At 41.9% G+C, this 20,991-nt stretch overlaps 1 pseudogene; it reads right to left on the bottom strand.

Moving 5' to 3' along the window:
* Positions 1–5,817: 5,817 nt before the first annotated feature.
* LOC100665579 (large ribosomal subunit protein uL1-like) lies at positions 5,818–20,678 on the bottom strand (annotated as a pseudogene).
* Between the last annotated feature and the right edge of the window lie 313 nt (positions 20,679–20,991).

The raw sequence follows: 20,991 nt of genomic DNA, 5'->3' as shown, positions 1-20,991 counted from the left end.
TGCTCGCCATATGCGATGAGGTACCCAGCATGGCCAGATGTTCCAATTTTCCAAGAGAAGGCAGAAATCTGAATATTTTAAAAAGCAAAATCCCTCAGCTTTTAAATGTTAAAGCTAATTCAAATAAAAGAAAATGCCGTGTGGGCCAAATAAAATCTGTCCGTGGGTTGGATCTGGCTGGTTTGCAAGCTCTAGTCTAGCCAGACGTTGAGCAACACTGGCATGAAAGGGGCAGGTGGAAGGAGAGGGACTCACAAAGAGGCTGAGAAGGAGCAGCCCGAGATGTGGGAGGGAAGCCAGAGAGAGAGAGAGAGAGAGAGAGAGAGGGAGCAATGTCTCCTCCTCCAGGAAGCCCTCCTGACTAGCTTCTCCTGACAGAAGGCAATGGCAGGTTCTGGCTAAGGGCTTAACGTGTGCTTCTCGTGACTTAAACTCTTGGAGACTCACTGGTTTAGCAGGATGCTTGTGAGGGTTCGAGGAGAGACTGCCGACTGCTTAGCCCCGTGCCTAGCACATTACCAATAAATGACAACTGTTGCCATGATTAAGCAGCTCTGGTGGCGCAGAAGTTCAATGCTTAGCCGCTAACTGAAAGGTCGGTAGTTCAAACCCAGCAGTCTCTCCGTGAGAAAAAGATGTGGCAGTTCGCTTCTGTAAAGATTACAGCCTTGGGAACCCTATGGAGCAGTTCTACTCTGTCCTATAGGTAGCTATGAGTCGGAATCGACTTGATGGTGATGGGTGTTTCTTTGTTTTTTTTCAGAGGGGGAGAAGAATTTATATTAATGATGGTGGGATGATTTAGAAAAGGATTATGGTAGCGGTGCCACATGAAAATGGAATCAATATAACTGAAGTGTAAATGAGGGCGCTGTGCTGGCGAATGTTTCGGTGTGTGTATTTTCATCAAAATACAAAGAAAAGAAAAGAAAGAGAGGTAAGCATTTCACTCCCTGGCCAGTTGATTACAGACCGACGTGTCTTGGTGTCTACATGGGATTGCAATGCAGCATGGCGTGAGAAGAGGACATGGGTGAATGGGGAGAAATCTAAAGACAAACAGCTGGCTGAAGCCACCCTTGCTGGCAAGAGAGCACATTAGAAGCAGCAGCCCAAGCTTGACACCCAGGAAGCTGTCTTAGGACAAGCACACCCTATAAAGCTGCCTGTGGGGGGAGCAGGTCCCCAGGGTTGTATACCGGGAGAGCAGGAGCTAGAGGGGTCACGGGAGGACTACATGAGGACACGTCACCCATGTCAGTGAGAAGTGCAATGCAGAGAGAAGGAGTTCAGGTAGCAGTGTGTTATGGATTAATTGTGTTCCCCCAAAATGACATGTCAAAGTGTGTTTTGAACTGAATTGTATCCCTCCAAAATATATGTTGTAAATCCTAACCCCTGTACCTATGGTTATAATCCCACTTGGGAATAGGTTTTTCTTTGTGATGTTAATGTGGTAGTACACTCTCTCCTTGCTTACCAACATGATTAGGTTGCAAAGATAGAGTCACTATGCAAAATTGGCACTATGTGAAAATGGAGGATGACTACATCAGATCACAAAATGGGGGATGACGACATCATTACATAACTGCCAAATTACATCATCACGTAACTACCATATATTACATCATTACATAACTACCAAACCACTGAGAATCACAACCCAGCCAAGCTGACACGTAACCTTAACCGTCACAGCCAGTGTTACCCTTGCCTTGCGCCCCGGCTTTTGTTACTGTCAGGTGTGTGTCATTACTGTGCAAAATAGTTGAATAGTAGATTTTTTACTATTGTCATAAATGCGAAATTTTGAATAATGAGATAGTTGATAAGTGAGGAGAAGGTATTAGTGTAGGGTGCATCTTAAGTCAATCTCTTTTGAGATGTAAAAGAGCAGATTAAGCCAGTGAACAAGCAAGCAGAGACGAGGAAGACAGATGCTGTGCCACATGAGATCTCCAAGGAACCAAGAAACAGAAGCTGAAAAGACACGAGGACCTTCACCAGTGCCAACAGAGACAGACCCTTCCTCTAGAGCTGGTGCACTGAATTTAGACTTGTAGCCTCCGAAACCGTGAGAAAATAAATTTCTATTTGCTAAAGCCACCCACTTGTGATATTTCTATTATAGCACCACTTGATATAACTAAGACAAAGTCTTAACCCCTTTTCCTGTGAATGTGACCTTGTTTGGAGAAGCAGGGTTTTTCTTTCCAGATGTTAACAGTTAATAAGGTCATATCCTGGGAGGCTGCCATGTAGGAGCCCCATCAAAGCGCTCCCTTGCCTTCTGGATTTGAATGGTACTCAGCCAATGGGACCCCCAGCAGGAAAGTGGAGTGGGGAGGAGGTGAAGTCAAGAATGTATTTACACAACTCGTTCCCCGTGGGTTTCCTTGGGTTGACTCTGCCTTTTTGTTGATTTGTGACTTGGGAGACCCCATGTGTTACAGAGGAGAACTGCTCCATAGGGTTTTCTTGGCTGTAATACTTAACAAAGCAGACCACCAGGCCTTTCTTCCATGGTGCTTCTGGGGGGGGTTTGAACCACCAACCTTTTGGTTACCATCTAAGCACAAACTGTTTGCACCACCCAGGGACCTTGGCTCTGCCTTTTGAAGACAGCTCTCATCATTACAGTCTCCATCCAGCCAGTAAACACTCTCTTCTCTTGTCCTGTCAGTCCCAGGGGTGCCAATGACAGCAACCACTAGCAGCCCAAGATACCAGCTCTTGTGATTTCCCTGTACCCTGCCCACATTTTTGTAAATGATCCTGTTATGGACTGGAAGCTGCCCCCGCCCCCCCCCACCCCCAACAATAGGTGTTGAATTTTTGGCCCTTGTCCCTATGGATGTAATCCTGTTTGGAAAAAGGGGTTTTCTTTTGTTATGCTAATGATGCCATACCAGTGCAGGGTGGGTTCTAAACCTTATCATTTCTGAGATATAAAAAGAGCAGAATAGACACACATGGCACACATATAGAGGGAAAAAAGATACCCTGTGAAAACTGTCTACAAGCCAAGGAGAACAAAGGAATCAGGGAATGCCTGAGGCTATGAGGAAGAAATCAACACGGCAGAAACCTTGATTTGGACTTCTAGCCTGCAGAACTGTGAGAAAATAAATCTCTGTTCTTTAAAGCCACCCACTTGTGGTGTTTTTCTTACAGCAGCACTAACATCTCCTTACTAAAATCTCCACAAATTACCCAATTGGAGTGTGCTGGTTTGCTGGCTGCTCTCCGGATCCTCTTTATTCACAATTCCATGTCCACGAATGGTGTCTATTCACTAAATATTCACAGTGCTTTCCTGGGTGTTATCAATTAAGTTAACACGAAGTCATACTGGAGTAGTTTTTGTTGTTAGTTGCCTTTGAGTCCATTCTGAGTCATGGCCACCCAATGTGTACAGATAGAACTGTGTTGCATAGGGTTTTCAAGGCTGGGACCTTTTGGAAGCAGATTGCCAGGCCTTTCCTCCTGGGCAGCTCTGGGTGGGTTCAAACCACCAACCTTTCAGCTAGTAGTAGCGCACTTAGTAGTTTGTGCCTCCCAGAGACTCTTTACCGGGGTGGAGTGGGTCCTAATTAAATATGAGTGGTGTCCTTATAAAAAGAAGAGAAAGGACACGGAGTGACAGAGGAAGGATGACCATGTGTGACAACAAAGCAGCTGCCTGCTCCCTGAATAATCATTACTTCCAGATTCCATTTTCCCAAATCTGCATAGCCTCTAAAAATACTTGTGCGCTTTCCTGGGTATGCGTGTGAGTAGAGTGGTTAAAAAAAATCCAGGTTCTGGGATGTATTCAAAGCCTTTCCTTAGAACAGCTATCACCCATTTATCACCCATTGACTTCATCTTTGGGGCCTGTTATGAATTGAATATGTCTTCATCCCCCCCAAAAAAAAGTTCTTCAAAGGACCTCCCTCAAAAAAATGTTCTTCAAAGGACCTACATACACCCTCTCCTCACTTATGGACATGGTTAGGTTCCAAAGACCAGGTTATTATGTGAAATCGGCATTATGTGAAAATGGAGGGTCGTTTCTTCCATTTCAAACAGTTATACAGGTCTGTACTGTCAGTGGGACAGGAGCTTCCCAATAACCCTGAAAGGCAGAAAATGTAGGTGGGCACTATATGTCCCACTGGTCATGTTAGTGGGCAAAATATCAGATAGTAGATTTTTTACTATTGTTGCAAATGGGAAATGTTGGAAAATGAGATAGTCAATAAGTAAGGAGAAGGTGTATTTCCAAATGAGGTCACATTCATAGGTTCCAGGTGCTAGGATGTCAGTGCATCTTTTTGAAAGATATAATTCAACCCATAACAGCCACAAAATAAGAAAAGGGAAGAATAACATTATTAAAACAAAAACAAACTTATTGCCATTGAGTCAATTCCAACTTATAGTGACCCTATTGGATAGAGTGGAACTATCCCATAGGGTTTCCAAGGGGCTGATGATGGATTCGAACTACTGACTTTTTGGTTAGCAGCCGAGCTTTTAACCACTGTACCACCAGGGCTATAGACTCCTAGACTCTCCTCTGAGCAACATCCAACAGGTACGTCTTACTTGGGATGGCAGTTGAAAGAGTTTTCAGGAATTTAAACTTTTATTTTCTATCATTCTTTCCTTTTTTTTTTTTTTTTTTTATCTCTTTGCCTCTCAATTTCGTACTGACTCTCTTTTGTGTAAGGAGGTCTGGTGGCACAGTGGCTAAGTGCTTGGCTGCTAATCAAAAGGTCAGTGGTTGGAACTTACCAGCTGCTCCGAGGGAGAAAAATGTGGCAGTCTGCTTCCGCAAAGATTACAGCCTAGGAAAATCTGTGGGGGCAGTTCTATTCTATTCTATTCTACAGGGTCACTGGGAGTAGGAATCGGCTCAACAGCAACAGGTTTGGCTTTTTCCTTTTGTGTGGGTGTGTGGGGGGGAGTCAGTGGGTGTCACAGAATCCATGCTTCACGGGAAACTTTGCTTAGAAGCTTAAATACATAGAAGTGGCAAAAACAGAGATGATGTGGCTGAGGAGGGATTGAGCCTAATGAACTAGCAATTCTGCTCCTAGGTGTTTACCCAAGAATTAATGAAAACGTATGTCTGCACACCCTGCTGTAGCCTCCCACAATTTCACAGATCTTCAGTCTCTCTCCAGCGCTCTGTTGTTCAAGCATTGAAAGAAAGAACACGTTACATTGTTGCTGACGTGTACTATGTTGTTAGGCCTATGATGGTTGTGTCTGTATTGAACAGGTACCTGAAAAAAACCTGTTGCCCTCGAGACAGACTCTTTTTTTGTTATTGTTATTCCTTAAACAATATGGTATAACAACTATTTCCATAGCTTTTACATTGTATTAGGTATTATAAGTAATCTACAGATGATTTAAAGTATATGGGAGGATGTGTAGAGGTTATATGCAAATATTACACCATTTTATATAAGGGACTTAGGCATTTTTGGGTTTTGGTATCTGTGAGTGGTTCTGGAACCAATGCCCCACAGATATAGACAGACAACTGTCCCACAAACTGGATGGCTCTAAAGACCAGAAATTTATTGTCTCACAGTTCTGAAGACTGGGAGTCCACGATCAGGGTGTCAGTCATGTTGATGTCTTCTGAGGGCTCTGAGAGAAAAACTGTTCCATGCCTGAGTACTTTTATTCCTTCACCTGTTGGAGGGCACATGTTTTGTTTTTCTTCTTCTTTATTTTAGTTTGTTTTCTCTTTTCCTATATGTAACAAAACATTTTTTGCACATGTTTCTTGGTGCATTTCATACCTCTGGCCTCCAGAGCTGTAACAGGATAAATATGTGTTGCTTTCAGCCACTAAGTTTGTGGTAATTTGTGATTGCAGCAACAGGAAACTAATACAGCAGCCTCTGGAACTGTGAGATAATAAATTTCTATTCTTATAAAACACTCATTTTGTGGTACTTTGTTATGGCGGTTCTAGACACCTAAGACACCAACTATATAACATTCTGGAAAAGGCAAAATAACAGGCAGTGAAAAGATCAGTGGTAGCTAGGGGGCCGTGGTAGTGGAGGGGGAAGGGATGATCAGGTGGACCACAAGGCATTTTTAGGGTAGTGATACTATCCTGCATGATACTGTACAGGTGGATACAGGACGTTGTGCATTTATGAAAATCCATAGGACTGTACAACACAAAGAGGGAGCCTGATGTCAACTATGGACGTTAATAATAACGTTATCAGTATTGGTTCATCCATTGTAACAAATGTACCATAGGAATAAAATACCAAACCAAACCCACTGCCATCGAGTCGATTCTGAGTCATAGCGATCCTATAGGACAGAGTAGAACTGCTCCATAGGGTTTCTAAGGAGGCTGGTGGATTCCAACTGCCGACCTTTTGGTTAGCAGCGGAGCTCTTAACCGAGGGAGTGCAAGATATAAATAATAGGAGAAACTGCAATGGGGAAAGGCGGTATATGGGAGCTCTGCAATTTCTGCACAATTTTTATGTAAACCTATTGTTGTTGAAGGAGCCCTGGTGATACAGTGGTTAAGAGCTTGGCTGCGAACACGAGAAGTGAACGGTTCAAACCCACCAGCCACTCTGTCTGCCTCCATAGAGATTTACAACTTTGGAAACGCTATGGGCAGTTCTTATTCCGTCTTATAGAGCTGCTATGGGTCAGAATTGACTCGACAGCAGTGGTTTTTGGGTATTGTTGTGGGGTCCCGTTGAGTCGATTCCGACTCATTGCCACCCGATGTGACAGAGTAGAACTGCCTCACAGGGTTTTCTAGGCTGTAATTTTTATCGAAGCAGATTGCCAGGTCTTTCTCCCGAAGAGCCGCTGGGTAGGTTCAACCACAAAACTTTTGGTTAGTAGCCGAACCCTAAGCTCTTGAGACACCAGGGCTTCTAAAATAGCTGTAAAAAATAAAGTGTATTAAAAAAAAAAAATTCCTTCAATTTAGAAGGTAATTTCTCACCAGTGACCACAAGAGGGAGCACAAGACACATGTAAGATCCTTCCAGTCTCAAACCTTCCCGGTCCTGGGGTCTCTGCTTCGGATCCTCAGACAATTAAGACAGGGTAAGTCGAAAGAGCTGGGGGCAGCTGTGGTTCAGTGTAAAATTTGCCTCTTTCATTTTGGAGTCCTGGGTTCGATTTTCGGCCAATGTACCTCATTCACAGCCACTACTGTGTCAGTGGAGGCTTGGGTGTTGGTATAATACTGAAGAGGCTTCAGCGGAGCTTCTAGACTAAGGTGAACTAGGAAGAAAGGCCTGGCAATCTACTTCTGAAAATCAGCCAGTGGGAACCCTATGGATCACAGTGGTCCAATTTATAACCGATTCTGCAGGTGGTGCAGGACTGCACTATCTTTCCTTCTGTTGTGTCTGAGGTCCTATAAGTCCATAGCAACTAACAACACGAAGTAGAAAGAGTGTGTGGCTGGATGACCCTTGGTGGTTCACCTCTTTGAGCCTCTATCTTGGAGGCTCATCTGAACCGCGGAGATGAAAAGAAGACAACGCAAGTGCTTGTAGCAAGGAGGTTGTTAATTTCTACAATGCATTGCAGTTCAAGTATGGATTCTGGAGTTTGGATTCAGCACTTCCTAGCTGGGTGTCTTTGTGAAAGCTGTTTACGTCCACTCTAGCAGTTTCCTCATTTGTAGAAGAGGAATGGCAATTGTACCCACTTCAGAAGGGTTTTGTTGACAATGAGATGAGTTAATACATAGCCAGTGCTTGGCACGGTGTTTGGATAAACTCCATAGCTGCTGGAGGCTTTCAGTGTTGCTTTAGGTGAATATAAGTATGAATATGTATTCTTATTCCCCCACTTTTTTGCATGAAAATATATCATACTAGAGACACTGTTATGACCTTTTATTCTGTTTTTTTTTTTTTTTGATAGTACCACTTGGGCTTATTGGGCTGCACCTTAGTACAGAGGCTGGGTCTTGCTCACAGTACTCTTGATTGTATAGAGCCTGGACATTCTGCCAATTCCTTTTTAGCAGTGCCTCTAGGAAGATGACAGCCAGTGGATGCTGTACACTAGTTCAGCGTCTGTCATCTTCACATGGCCAATGGTTACAGCCAGACATAGCAACTTCTTCATTGAGAACTTGGTCATGGACTTCACCTCATTGACTAAGGCCACCATGTTCTCATTGTAGGTAAGCAGGGAAAGGAATTGGCCAGACTTATTCAGGCCTGGACCCAGGATTCACGGGATCTGCTTGATCAAGTACTCAGAGGTCAAAAAGAACTCAGAGGCCATCACACTCCTTGGCCACCTTTTTGACCAGCTTCTTATTCTTGTTGAGTTTCTTCAGCACTTTGATGTTCCATGTGTGGGATATCCACAGCCTCAGCTTCATTGTAGTGTTGCTGGTCCCCAAGGACACACACAGAGAACTTGGGACAGGGTGGGCGGGTGAACTTAAGCCTGATGGTGCCCGAGAAGCATTTGTCCTTCTGAGGGTCATAGTTCTTCAAGTTGATCTGCAGTTCCACCATTTCAAAAAACTTCCAGTGCTTGTGCTAGTCCCCATGCAGGACTTACATTGTCACCTCCTGGAGGGTATCTCAAGAGACTTTGCTGCTTGTGGTTCCTAGTGGTGCAGTAACCGGAAAAGATGTGACCTTGTTTTTATACTTAATAATATATGCTGGGATCTCTCCATAGTACTGTTGTTGTTAGGTGCTCTCCAGTCAGTTTTGACTCATAGTGACCCTATGCACAATAGAATGAAACACTGTCTGGTCCTGCACCATCCTCACAATCATTGCTGTGTTTGAGCCCATTGTTGCAGCCACTGTGTCAGTCCATCCTGTTGACCCTCTGTTTTACTAAGCATGATGTCCTTCTCCAGGGACTGGTCCCTCCTGATAACATGTCCAGAATATATGAGATGCAGTCTCTCCATCCTCACTTCTAAGGAGCACTCTGGCTGTACTTCGTCCAAGACAGGCCTGCTTGTTCATCTAGCAGTTCATGGTATATTCGATAGTCTTTGCGAACACCATAATTCATGGGTGTCAATTTTTCTTCCATTTTCCTTATTAATTTGTACATCTTTCACATGCATATGAGGCAATTGAAAATACCATGGCTTGGGTCAGGCGCACCTTAGTCCTCAAAATGACACCTTTACTTTTTAGCACTTTGAAGAGACTTTTTGCCACAGATTTGCCCGATGCAATGTGTCTTTTGACTTCTTGACTGCTGTTTCCATGGGTGTTGACTGTGGATCCAAGTAAAATGAATTCTTTGACATCTTCAATCTTTTCTCCATTTATTTTAATCCATATTACTACACGGGTCAAAAAAATGTCTTCATTGTCTTTCAACTTTCAGAGTGGTTGATGAGAAGTCTGATGTTACTATGACAACTGACACTTAGTATATAATCTTCTTTTTCCTCTCACCTGAGAACTTTTTAAGATGTTTTCCTTTTTCCTAGAAATGTCATGATAATGTGCATTGGTGATCGTCTTGGGCACTTAGTAAAGCATTTTCTTCTGTTTCACTTGTATTCACTGCTTCTTTCTTTCCTTCCTTTTCTTTTTAATTTCTGGTTCCATGAGTGTAAAAATGGCATGGTGGAGGTGTCTGACCACCTCTCACTTCACCAGAGGGAGAGAGAATCATCATCAGCTTCAGCCCAAGGCTGATTCCTATGAAGTGGAGGCCAGACATACCTCCTCTCTCCAACCTTTTTATCAGTTCTAACACCAGCTGTCTCTCCCATGGTGCTCTCTACTTCTCTGCTGGGTTCAATAATTTGTTGCAGTGGCCACACAGAACTCACGGACAGAACTCATGATTATGAGGTTTATTAGGGAAGTAACAGGTTACAATTCAGGATCAGGAACAACTCAGGATACAGTTCCTTGGTCAGGACAGATTCTTGGCCATGCCCACAGGCAGACTTCTTATTGGCCCTCTGCCTCCCTGCTCTTGGCCCCTCAAGTATGTTGGCCCTCTTTGGCTGGCCTGGCCTCTGCCTTGCTTGGGCAAGTGTTACAAAGCTCATTAGCTCCACCGATAAGTGGTTAGAGGCACCCTACTCTGCCAGTTAGCCTTGGCCTGAAGGCATTTAGCTCTCTAGCTTCCTGGGTCGGCAAGCCTAGCTCCACCAACAAGGGCTTGGAGGCACCTCCTCCACTAGCAAGCCTTCTGCCCAAAGGCACTCAACTCTCTTGCTTCACGGGCCAGGAAATCCCCTGCACTGTCTCCTGACAGTCTCCTTGTTCTCCTGCCTCTGCTGCTGCTGTTTCTCTGCAGCTTCTTCTTGTTGTCTCTCACTGTTTCTGGTGTTACAGCTTTCTCTCTGTCTTCTGCTCTAGGAAACTCTCAGTGCACGGATTCTGAATCCAGAGGACGCGCTCCACTCCCAGCTCTTCTTTCTTGGTGGTAGTGAGGTCCCTTCTTCCTGCTTCTAGGATGGCTCGTTTTAAGCCTAGTGGGATGGCAAAACTGGCCAATTCCCTTGTTAGGGTTCCATATACCTTATTTACATGGTCCCACCCCCACAAGGGTGCCATGAACCTTATTTGCATTATTTGCAAGCTGTCCAGTTCCATTGGTGGACCGCAAGAACCTTATTTGCATAGCCACACCCAATCATTGCATGGGAATCACAAAGATTATGGCTAGAAGGGCCCTATTAAGTAATTCACTACATCGAAATGAGTTTCACTCTTAGTGATTAATTTCCCAACCTTCATATTTCCTAAAAAAATGCATTTAAGGCCTTAAAAATGCACCCGAGAAGTTTCGATATGACCCACTCTCTCCGTTCATTTCTAAATGTTTCATAACTTTTTTTTTTTACTCTGATTTATAAGTTGTGCAAGAGTGTTCTTTTTAGTGTTAAAATGTATGGTTTTCAATTTTTTTTGTGTGATCAACAGGCATTTATTACTTACAGAATAAACAGGACAGGGATGAGTAGAACGGTACACATCATCTGCCTTGGTTCCCAAAGTTAGTCTCTTGTCCACAAGGTTAGATCACATCCAAACATTCTCCAGTTCACATCGTGGGAAGGGAATGCCTAAATTCCTCTCTCCTGGGCTAAAATACTAATCAGACAGACATGTCTATATGCCAACTAGCATGTAAAGAGAACAGGTAGGGGAAGAGGTAATGGAAGGGCCAGTAAAGGGGGTTAATAAAAGTGGAAGGCCCCCTGTAGGCAATGGACATCATTTATTATCCTTGTTGAGGTTATTCTAGATTTACTGGCTCCAGAGAACAGCCCTTCCTCCTTTACCGCATGAAGATAGAGTTCTGGGCTTCTTCAGAGGGCAGTCATCTCCCCCCAGGGCACATACTTTGCTTTATGTCCATTAGCAGCTAGGGAGATAGTAATGGGACAATTATAATATGGCACACCTGTAGTTCTAGAACTTCAGTTTTCAAAATAGACGCCAAAGGTTATTTTTTTATGAGAGATTTCCAGGTTTTTTTTTTTGGTGTTGGCTTTGATTTGATTTTAACTTTTTTCATTTCAGAAAATTGCAGTCAGAAGTAGACAGATTACTTTCATGGACTCTTAAGTACCCATCGACCAACTTATTTCTTCGATAGCCTCACCTACCATCCTCCCTCAATTATTTTGAAGTCCAGACATCATCTTATTTCACCTGTAAATATTTTAGAAAGTTTCTCTAAAGATAAGGACTCCCCCTTGTTTTTTAATCATAGTCACGATAGCATCATCACACACCCACCCTGCAAAAATAATTCTTAATATCTTTAAAATCCAGAGACAGTTCCCATTTCCTCATTGTACCAAAGATGGACGTTTTGTTTTTCAATTAGTTTGTTGTAATTCAGGTTCAAACATGGCCTGAATATTCTGATTGGTTGGTATCTCTTAAGTTTCTTTCAATTTATAGGTTTCCCCTCCATCTTTTTTTCCCCCTTGCAACTTACTTGTTGGATTTTTTTTTTTTTTTTTTTTGTCCTATAGTGTTTCCCACAGCCTGAATTTGGCTGATTGCATCCCTGTGGTGTTGGTGTTGCTTAATAAGTTCCCCTGGCTTTTGTTTCCTGTAAAGTGGTGAAGAGGCTGAATCAGATACAAGTTTAATTTATCTGCAAGACTATTTCATAGGTGGTAGTGTGGTCTTTCGTTAGGAGTACACAATGTTTGAGTGTACCTGTTTGTGATGATCTTTGTCTGAATTCTTTTATTCATTAGGGAACATCAGTATTTATAAAAAACATTATATTTGTTACACACACATATATCCTTGGGTCAAATTCAACCAATGAGCCACCAGTTGACAAATTCTCCTTTGTCAGAGTTCAGGCTGGAGCCCTGCCCATGTCTGGAATGTTCTTTAATGATTCATATTAAGTAACTTACTCCCAGTGAGCCCCTCTTGACACATGGACATGATCTTGCCAGATCTACCATTGGAGCTTATGTTATCATGTGCCTGTTTGTGTTGTTGCTTTTAGTTGCTCCGAGTCATGGCAACCTTATGGATAACAGAAGGAGACGTTGCCTGGCCTTGCACCATCTTCATGGTCTTTGGTGCCGTTGTGGCTATTTTGTCACTCCATCTCCTTGAGGATTTCCCTTGTTTTCGCTGACCCTCTGCTTTAACAAATATGATGTCCCACTTACAGTGAGTGCAAAAGGAAGGATATACTTCAACAGAGACTGAGATGGAGACCATTGTAACCAAAAGCATCATTCTTTTGGATTAAATGTCAGAGCGTCCTTCCCTGAGGCTAATGAGACAAATACAACAAATATGTGTTTTACTTTTTAGAACGGAGAGTTGACATTTCTGTTAGCCTCTGTAAATTTTTTTGTGATGGACAGTTCATCTTTCTTGAGGAGAAAGAGCTTGTAAATTGGACACGTAAGAAGAAACTGTCTTCTGTAATGTCATCTTTAGCTGTTGTTTTGTTTTCGTTGAGTGGAGTGAGAGGAGTTGTGGGCGTTTAGAGAACATAATCGCAGGATGAGCAAGGGAGTAGGCAGTAGAGTACAGTGGTTACAGTTTGAGAGCTGAATACAGTTTATCTGACTTTCTAACTGTGTCGCTTTGGGCAATTTACATCACCTCTCCGATTCTCCATTTCCTTCTGCCTGAAATGGGGTAATAAGAGTTTCCTGCCACATAGAAAGGGTTGTTGTAACAGTTAAGGGCTTGATATGTGTTTTACCAGCTCTGTGAATACCTTAATCCTTGGACTTCTTTTAAACAGCAAAGATTCCGGTGTTGTATTTTTAAGAGTATTTTCTCAAATATATATATTTTTTAAGATCCATGTAAAAAAATGGCAAAGTAGAAAGGAAAATGATAAAATCAACGTAATCTTATTTTATGGTTTTTGAAAAGAGTGTGGTACTATGATAGGGCATTATATGCTTTTTCTTCATAGCTTCTCTGGAGAAATTGGGCGTATATATTTAACATTGATCCAAGCATTTTATTGTGCAGAAAGAGCGTCTTTAATCTTGGTGCCCTGTACAAGAGTTAAACATTCATGTAGATAAACTGTACTGGAACATTGCTTTTGTTAAATTAGTGAGAGATGCACTTGGCAGTAGCAAACGTGTTTCTGTGTGTGAATCATCCATTTTTTAATGTAAATTTGTGCACTGCTATAAGCAGTTTAGTGATGACATCTACCCTGTTGTTTGTATTTGTGTAGTGTCTGTCCAGACTGTGGACTGTCATCACTGCTTCTTGTCTCTTTTCATCCATCTCTTTTCTTTTTTTATATAATTTTTATTGTGCTTTAAGTGAAAGTTTATAAATCAAGTCAGTATCTCACACAAAAACCCATAAACACCTTGCTACACACTCCCAATTACTCTCCCCCTAATGAGACAGCCCGCTCTCTCCCTCCATTCTCTCTTTTCGTGTCCATTTCGCCAGCTTCTAACCCCCTCCACCCTCTCATCTCCCCTCCAGGCAGGAGATGCCAACATAGTCTCAAGTGTCCACCTGATCCAAGAAGCTCACTCCTCACCAGCATCCCTCTCCAACCCATTGTCTAGTCCAATCCATGTCTGAAGAGTTGGCTTCGGGAATGGTTTTCAATTTTTAATATTTGATTTCAAGTATAATTTTTGTAGTCAGAGAATCCTTATACTGTATTAAATGTTTGCTGATATTATGTGCTGTCGAGTTGATTCTGACTCATGACAATCCTAGAGGACAGATTATAACTGCTTCATAGGGTTTCCAAGGCTCTAAATCTTTATGGAAGCAAACTGTCACATCTTTCTCCCTCGAAGTGGCTGGTAGGTTCAAACCACCAACCTTTTGGTTAGCAGCTGAGCTCTTAACCACTGTGTCACCAGCGCTCCTCTGTAAAGATTACAACCTTGGAAAACCTATGGGGCATTTCTGCTCTGTTCTATAGGATAGCCTTGGGTTGGAACCAACAGCAACAGGGTTTTTTTTTTTTAAATGAATTAAATCCCATCCCTTTTTTTTTTTACAGAGGAAGAAGACTCACAAAGAAGTTGATTAATTTTGCCAAAGTTTACAGAGCTTTTAACTGGCAAAGCCAGGATTCAAATCTAGAAATCTGGCCTCTGGAATTGTATTATTACACTGCAATATAGACAGTTGCCATTGAGTTGATTCTGACTTAGGGCACCCTCGTGTGTATCAGAGTACAACTGCACTCCATAGAGTTTTCAATGGCTGATTTTTCAGAAGTAGATCACCAGGCTTTTCTTTCGAGGTGTCTCTGGATGAACTTAAACCTCCAACCTTTCAGTTAGCAGCTGAGCTTTTAGCCATTTGTACCAGCCAAGGACTCCCCTGTATTTCCTTATTTATAGCCCGTATACTGTATGTCGTCAGCTCATGACATTTTTTTTTGGTTATACTGTATGTATCTATTCATTCATCATTCACTCAAAAATATTTATTGAATACTTACTAAGTGTCAGACACTGTCTCAGGTGCAAGGACACAATAGAAAATACCGTAGGGAAAAAAAAAAAACAACTATGCCTTCATAGGGATTATATTCTAGTGGAGGGAGACAGTAAAGAATATTAAATAGTGAGAGCAGCCATCTAAGTTACAACTCTACTTCTGTGGAGCTAAAAAGAAAGATGGAAACCAAAGACCCAAAGAAGAAACTAGTCTACAGGACAATAGCCTACACAAACCATGGCTTCATCTGTCCTGAGACCAGAACTAAATGGTGCTTGGGTACCACTACCAACCCTTATGGTAAGAGCCACAATAGATGGACTGTGATAGAACGGGAGAAAAATTTAAACCAGAACCTCAAGTTCCTTAAAAAACAAAAACAAATGACAACAACAAAAAACCAGACTTACTGGACCAGTTGAGGCTGGAGGACTCCCTGAGACTATCGCCCTGGGATACTCTTAAAAACTTGAACCAAAACTAGTCCCTAAGGTCACCATTTAGCTAAATAGCAGATTGATACACAAAATAAAGAATGTCACCTGTGAGTACTGTGCTCCTTTAAAAAATCAGCTATATGACACCAAACAGTCAATAATTGCTTTAAAACTAAGATGAGAATGTAAGGGGGAAGAAAAGCTAGATTAATAGAAGCAACAACCAGAACAGAAATATTTAGAATGTTCATCCATTACGAAGGATTTGTTTAGAAATTGTTGAATGGGAATCTAAACTGCTGTGTAAACCTTCACACACACACACACACACAAACAAAAAGACTATTAATTAAAAAAATATATATATAAGGATAGTAATACATGCTAAAGAGAAAAAAACAAGCAGTGAAAGGTAATATAAAATCTGGAGAGAGTGTAGTAATTTTAGATAAGATGGTCCAGCAGGGTCTAAATGACAAGGGGTCATAGGAGTCAAGACTGAAGGAGGGGAGGGGGTGAGCCATGTGCCTCTCTGAGGTAAGAACATTTATGGCAGAGGCAACAGCTAGTGCAAAGATCCTGAGGTAGGTGCATGTCTGGTGTGGATGAGGAGCAGCAGAGATGCAAGTGTGATTTCAATTTAAGCTGCCCACTGACATCCAGTCTGTGGCCTGATGACTTTCTTTAGTTTTTGAAAATATTGGCCATTAACTAGTCAAATATTGCTTCTCCTTCTCTTTCTCTGTCTCTCCTTTCTCCTTATGGAACTACTATTGTACGTACGTTAGACCTTTTCACCTTGTCCCATACATCTGCTATGCCCTTTTCTGAACTTTTGTTCTTTGCAGTTTCTCTTCCTCTGTCTAAACAACATTGTCTTCTAATCTATGTTTCAGTTTGCTTTTTGTTTCTTGCTAAGTCCAGTTTGCCATTAACCTCATCTGTTAGGTTCCTAATTTCAGTAACTATATTTTTTAATTTCTGAATTTTTGTTTGATTTTATATTTTCTAGTTCTTTGTTGAAATTCTCCGTCTTGTCTTTTATTTGCTTGTATGTAGTAATTATAGCTTTTTAAAGTTCAATATTTAGTTCCCAGTAAGTCTGTTCACATTATATTTTTCTCTCTCTAGGTTTTTTGGTCTAATCTTGACATCACATATCCCTTATTGTTTTTGATTATGTGCCAAAAATTATGTGTGAAATTTTTTGAGAGAATGCTTTACCACTCTAGATATTGTTATTTTATTCCAGGGTAAGGATTTATTTCTCTTTCTCACAAGTAGCTAGGGTAGGAACAGGTCACCTTAATTAAAAATTGGGTTTCTGCCCCAATGAAGTCTTATGTATACACAGTTTAGCTTTATCCCAGTAGGTGGCCCTTTTAGGATTCCAACCAAAGTTCTGGAGAGCTTATGGAGTCCTTCATCTATGGTGGACCCTTCCACCTTGATGCCCACAATTTCAAATTTTTGTTCCCCAGGCTAGGTAGACTGCCAAAAGTTCCATTTAGCTTTTCTTCCTCTCATAGGCTGCTTTCACTTTCAGAACCAGCAAACTTCAACCAAAAACTATCCCCAAATGATAGATTTCCATCTCTTGGCTTCCTTCCAATTTTGCATCTTGGATCCATAAATTCTCTCTGCCTTGCAAGCTCTCCAAAGTCTATGAATAAATTAAAAAAATTTTTTTTTGTTCAGCTTTTCTAGTTTTCTACTGTGGAGAGGGAAACCCTGGTGGCGTAGTGGTTAAGTGCTACAGCTGCTAACCAAGAGGTCAGCAGTTCAAATCTGCCAGGTGCTCCTTGGAAACTCTATGGGGCAGTTCTACTTTGTCCTATAGGGTCGCTATGAGTCGGAATCGACTCTACGGTAGCGGATTTGGTTGTTTTGGTTACAGTGGGAAGTTTAGTCTAAAACAACCTAGTAGGACATTTCTAAAACAAACTTTATGAGCATTTCTTTTGAGGCTACCTTCCAGGCATAATTAAATCCCTACTGTCGCCTTAGTCCAAACAACTATAATCTCTCCTAGAGGACAAGAACGTCCTAACTGGTCTATTCACTTCTACTTTTTAATTTATTAATGAAGAACATAGAAACATAGAAACAACAACATAGAAAGAATAGTTAAGAACATACGGTATGCCTAGGCTGAAATACAGCTCCACATCCAACTTGATGAACTACCTTGATCAAATTAGTTAGCCTTCTGAACCTCAGTGTTCTCATTTCTAGAATGGGTCTAATAATGGCAACTCCTTCACAGGATTGTTTTGAGAATTAAACAAACTATCCATATGGAGAAGAGCCCTGGTGGCACAGTAGTTAAGCACTCAGCTGCTAACCAAAAGGTCAGCGGTTTGAACCCACAAGCCGCTCCACAGAAGAAAGATGTGGCAGTCTGCTTCTGTAAAGATTACAGCTTAGGAAATGCAATGGGGAAGTTCTACCCTGTCCTATAGAGTCACTATGGGTCAGAATCGACTCAATGGTAAAGGATTATCCATATGGAGGACTTAGAACAGTTTCTGACATGCTATAAGTTATCAATAAATGTTAGATGTTCTTTTTATTGCCTCTGCAACAGTATACTCAAAGGTCCTAGGGGATGTTAGAGCCAAAAATTGGAAAAATCCTAGGTGAATGACTCACCCCATGGAAGAACTTCAACTGCCAACCTGCGATAACTATATCAAAATGCTGCATCAGTGAGAAATAAACATTCTGTTGTGATAAACTACTGATATTTTGAAGGTTGTTTAAAATCTGATATTACTACAGGTTACATATTGCCTGGCGGATTTGAACTGCTGACCCTTTGGTTAGCAGCCGTAGCACTTAACCACTACACCACCAGGGTTTCCTACATAGCACTACTGTAATTATATCATTTCTTGAATAGTTTGATATGTGCCTTTCTTATTAGATGGTGAGCTTCATTGACTACTGTAATGGATTGAATTGTGTCCTGCAAAAGATGTGTTGAAGTCCTAACCCATGTACTTGTGAATGTGATCCAGTTTGAAAATAGGGTCTTTCTTTGGTTATGTTAATGAGGCCATATGGGAGTAGGATGGATGCTAAACCTCTCGCCTTTTGAGCGGTGTTTATAAAAGGGAGTATAAACAAAGAGATACAGACACACACAGGGGAAGTCACCATGTAAGAAACTTATGTACAATATAAGCCAAGGAAGGTCAAGAAATGCCTGAGGCTGCCAGAAGCTGAAAGAGACAAGGAATGATCTCCTAGAGTGGACGGAGCATAGCCCTGCTGACACCCCCATTCAGACTCAGCCTCCAAAACTGTGAGAAAATAAACTCATGTTCTTCAAAGTTACCCACTTGTGGTATTTTTGTTACAGCAGTGCTAGGTAACTAAGACAACTGGCTTATCTTAAATATTAGACACAGAACCAAGTCCTTAGCATTCAGCCAATAAAAATGTGTTGATTGACAAAAAAAAAAAAAAAAAGAAATTCTCCGAGTTACATTTATTAAGGTTCACTGGGGAGGTGACTTGTTTAAGGCGCCATATTCTACATGAGGCACAGCCAACGTTGCAATATCATTTGTGTTTGGCTATCAAATCAGTGCTTAAAATCCCTTTCCATATATGAATAGACACTTCACTAAAGAAGACATTCAGGTAGCTAACAGATATATGAGGAGATGTTCACGATCATTAGCCATTAGAGAAATGCAGATCAAAACTACAATGAGATTTCATCTCACCCCAACAAGGCTGGCATTAATCCAGAAAACACAAAATAATAAATGTTGGAGAGGCTGTGGAGAGATTGGAATACTTCTACACTGCTGGGGGGAATGTCAAATGGTACAACCACTTTGGAAATCAATTTGGTGCTTCCTTAAAAAGCTAGAAATAGAACTACCATACGATCCAGCAATCCCACTCCTTGGAATATATCCTAGAGAAATAAGAGCCTTTACACTAACAGCTATATGCACACCCATGTTTATTGCAGCACTGTTTACAATAGCAAAAACATGGAAGCAACCAAGGTGCCCTTCAACGGATGAATGGATAAATAAATTATGGTATATTCACACAATGGAAAACTACGCATCGATAAAAGAACAGTGAGGAATCTGTGAAACATAACATGGAGGAACCTGGAAGGCATTATGCTGAGTGAAATTAGTCAGTTGCAAAAGGACAGATATTGTATGAGACCACTATTATAAGAACTTGAGAAATAGTTTAAACTGAGGAGAAAACATTATTTTGTGGTTACGAGAGGGGGGAGGGAGGGATGGTGGGAGAGGGGTATTCACTAATTAGATTGTAGATAGGAACTACTTTAGGTGAAGGGAAAGACAGCACACAATACAGGCAAGGTCAGCACAACTGGACTAAACCAAAAGCAAAGAAGTTTCCTGAATAAACTGAATGCTTCGAAGGCCAGCGTAGCAGGGGCAGGGGTCTGGGGACCATGGTTTCAGGGGACATGTGAGTCAATTGGCATAATAAAATCTATTAAGAAAACATTCTGCATCCCACTTTGAAGAGTGGTGTCTGGGGTCTTAAACTCTAGCAAGCAGCCATCTAAGGTGCATCAATTGGTCTCAACCCACTTGGATCAAAGGAGAATGAAGAACACCAAGGACACAAGGTGATTACGAGCCCAAGAGACAAAAAGGGCCACATGAACCAGCGACTACATCATCCTGAGACCAGAAGAACTAGATGGTGCCTGGCTACAACTGATGACTGCCCTGACAGGGAACACAACAGAGAACCCCTGAGGGAGCAGGAGAGCAGTGGGATGCAGATCCCAAATTCTCATAAGACCAGACTTAATGGTCTGACTGAGACTAGAAGGACCTCAGTGGTCATGGCCCCCAGACCTTCTGTCGGCCCAGGACAGGAACCATTCCTGAAGCCAACTCTTCAGACATGGATTGGACTGGACAATGGGTTGGAGAGGGATGCTGGTGAGGAGTGAGCTTCTTGGATCAGGTGGACACTTGAGACTATGTTGGCATCTCCTGCCTGGAGAGGAGATGAGAGGGTGGAGGGGGTTAGAAACTGGTGAAAAGGACACGATAAAAGAGAGTGGAGGGAGAGAGCAGGCTGTCTCATTAGGGGGAGAGTAACTGGTAGTGTGTAGCAAGGTGTGTATGGGTTTTTGTGTAAGAGAGTGACTTGATTTGTAAACTTTCACTTAAAGCACAATAAAAATTATTAAAAAAAAATCCCTTTCCATACCCAAAGCCAACATGGAGTTGGTGTTTGGATCAGAGACGACCTTCAGGTAGAGTATAGCCATGGGCTAGAATGTCTAAGGTGGAGGTATTAGTTTCTTCTTATTGTTAGTTACTGTTGAATCAATTCCAACTCATGGCAACCCCATGTGTGTAGAGTAAAACTGTGCTCCATGGGTTTTCAAGGCTGTGACGTTTTTGAAGCAGATCATCAGGCATGTCTTCCAAGGTGCCTCTGGGTGGGTTTGAAATGGGAACCTTTTGGTAGTAGTCAAATGCTTCACTGTTTGTGCCACCCAAGGACTCCTGTTAGTTTCCTAGCACTGACGTAACAAAGTGCACAAACTGGGTGGCCTAAAACAACAGAAATTTGTTATC

Source organism: Loxodonta africana, chromosome 11 (genome assembly GCF_030014295.1).
Source record: "Loxodonta africana isolate mLoxAfr1 chromosome 11, mLoxAfr1.hap2, whole genome shotgun sequence".
In the NCBI taxonomy this organism is placed as follows: domain Eukaryota; kingdom Metazoa; phylum Chordata; class Mammalia; order Proboscidea; family Elephantidae; genus Loxodonta; species Loxodonta africana.
This window is presented reverse-complemented; position numbering and strand designations above follow the sequence as displayed.